This window comes from Arachis duranensis, unplaced genomic scaffold, assembly GCF_000817695.3.
Source record: "Arachis duranensis cultivar V14167 unplaced genomic scaffold, aradu.V14167.gnm2.J7QH unplaced_Scaffold_110688, whole genome shotgun sequence".
Classification (NCBI taxonomy): domain Eukaryota; kingdom Viridiplantae; phylum Streptophyta; class Magnoliopsida; order Fabales; family Fabaceae; genus Arachis; species Arachis duranensis.
Window position 1 is genome coordinate 8,523 of NW_026263791.1, and position 3,290 is coordinate 11,812.

The window sequence follows — 3,290 nt, forward strand, 5'->3', positions numbered from 1 at the left end:
AATATATATAATATTAATTAATTTTAAAAAAATTTTAAAAATAGTTTCTTTAATTTTAGTCAAATAACTATTTATTAAGATGGACAAATTAATTAATTTATTATTAAATACAGTTTCTTTTTTTTAAGACATAAAAATAATTGATTGGAGCAAACTATGTTGAATTTTGATTTATTTTATTCTCATTTAAATTAATCACTACATAAATTAAAGTTCTGTTTTGAGGTTATATTTGACCTTCAATCTGATTTTTAAAGTTTTAATTTATTTAGTTTGATTTTTTAACTTAGGTATCTGTGACTCAAATTAGAGTTTTAAGTGTTTTGTTGGAAAAAAAATTACACTACAAGAAAAGAGAGCTATTTTAACATGATTTTTTTAACAGCCATAGTTAAGTGTAAAAATTAATATATATTTTTGACAAATATCACAAATGTCAAATTTTCTATATTTTTTTTTTATGAATAATTTAATTATAGAAAATTACTCCTCAGTTTTGACACTCATTTGTTTTTAACTTACTCCATTATTCCTTTTTTTCGTTAAGCTCCGTCAATTTTGGCATCACACTGCTCTCATTTTGGGATCATATTACTCATTCTTCATCTTCAAAATCTCAGTTTGTTATTTAGTTTCAAGATCTCATCTTATTCTTTGTTAAAAGTTTTTGTTGAGAATTTTTTATGATCAATAAGTGTCAAAATAAATAGTATTTTTTGACGGTTAATAAGTATCACAAAAAATATATTCTCAAATTTTTCTAACAAATTATTTTTGACGGTCAATATTTATCAAAATAAGATTTAAACTTTTTTTACAATTACTTATATGTTAAAAATACTATTTTTGACAAAACTTTTATTAACATACTTTCATAGTTAAAATAGTGTCAAAATTTATTTTTTTGACGATTTTTAATTTTTTTGACACATAATAATCCTAAAAAAATTCTATATTGTTGTAGTGTTAAGATAAAAAAATTTCACTTGTCACATCAAATAGTCACTAGAATGTAGAACATATCAGTCGTTAGTCCATTTCAGCATGCCGTTAACGATTCAATGAGACTGTGACAAAAATAAGATCAGGAACCAATGTGAGTCATAATTACTAAGTTGGGAGATTAAATTGAGTAACTCGAAACTTTTAAAATTAAATTGAAACACAAACATAATTTCAAGACCAATAAATATGATCTTTTTGTTGACAATTAAATTATTTTAATGGTAATTAAGATCTAATCATAATGGTTTATAATAAAAAAGAAGCATATTTTTGCAGCAATGAACCTATAGTAGTAATTAGGGGTGTTCATAGATCTGATCATATCCATAAATTCACAGTATTTATCCATATCTAATATGTAATTTGTGGATATGATCCGATCTATAAGATGATCGAATTGGATCGAATCTGATCCACACTCTAATCGGATAGAAGTAAATATGTTTAAAAAAGTAAAAAAAAGAATTATTGACTTTTTTTTATAAAAATAGAAGTTTTTAATATTTTTTATTTTATGGATATATTTGATATCTGATCCAAATATAAAAAGTGCGAATATCAAATTTGATCTAATGAGTTTAGTGCGGATTGGATCGAAATTTCAGCCATATCCCATCTGTAAACACCCCTAGCAATAATAACTAAAAAATTATAATGATTATATTTTTAACTAAGAGGAAGTGCAAAAAAAAAGTACTAAATACAAGAACATTTAATCAAATATTAAAAGACAATTTTACTTTAAAACAATTGAACTTTTTTTGCTCATATATATATAATGTAATAATAATAATAATATGATAATTGTTTTATATATCACACAAATATAAACGTTTTTTTCTATGATCTTAAGAAAAGTTTTGTAAATCCCTAACCTTGTTATCGATTTTTGTAGTGTTAGCCCTCATATTATCAATTTGATTCATATATAATTTGGATGATAAATTATTTGGTGACGTGCTTCCTTTTTTATCGTGATATACTTGTTTATTATTATTATTATTATTATTATTATTATTATTATTATTATGTTTATTAAAAAATAATAGGCCAAATTATTGCCATAACATAATAGAAGTATGGAAGTTTATCATTTTTCTCTAATGGAAGAAATAAAATTCTTTTCAATAGTTTATTTAACGTTTAATAGAATAAAAATAAATTTTATTAGAATAAATTTTAGTACGAGTTGTTGGAATAAATTAATTTTTATATCCCAGATCATCCATATTGAATCACCAAAATAACATAATGCGGAAGCGTACCTGAATTCATAAACATAAATTATGATTGGAAGAGTTTGGATCTTGTGGTTCTTTCGATCTTCCTCAACCAAAGCCTTCTGTATTCCTAGACGGCTGAACTGTAACTCTTTTGATGGGGAAAGAGCAACAAAGGCGGTTTTTGGTATATTGGGAACCGAAACCCTGAAGGTCTATTTATATTTGAGCATGGCACCCATTAAACCCTTAAGCCCAAATAAAATAGTATCTAAAGCCCAAAAGATAATATATCTAAAATCCAAAAAGATAATTATCTAAGGAACAAAAGATAATATCCAGTTTTATTCTCATTTAATTCCAAATCAAAAGTAATAATGACTTATTCAATTAGCATTTATAACAATAAATGAGATCATCATTATATAAGTCATTTAATTTGAAATAACTTAATTTGTGATTATAATCGATATATGTATTTCCCACAAACAAATTTGGAAATTAAATAATTTCCTAACAATCTCCCACTTGGGCTATACATATATTCTTTCTTGACATAATCACATTTTATAAACTTTATGCGCGCATCTGAACGCTATTTCTTTCATTACTTTAACAATCTGGTCCGTCTCATACATTAGATATGGAACTACCGCAGCTTTTATCACATTAAATGCCGTGACTAAACCACGCCAATCACCATCCTAATACACTTAACGACATAGATCAAATTTGGATGAGTAATATGGAAATTACATGCCAAGTGATCTCATGCATGTCTATTTCCAGCTGATCCAACTTTATTGAGATCAAACACAATACAAATATTGCAAAATGAACATTTCATATAACATGAAATAAACCATCAACTTAATTCTGCAGAAAATAACTCAATATCTGTCATAGGACATATACCATGAAATAAACTCCCACTAAACCAAGGCATCACAAATGTTGACACCCATCCGAGCAGTGTGCTCATGAAAAACTTTAGGGTTCAATCCCTTGGTAATGGCTCTGCTAGCATATACTCTGTTTCCATATGTCCTATGAAAATCTGTTTTT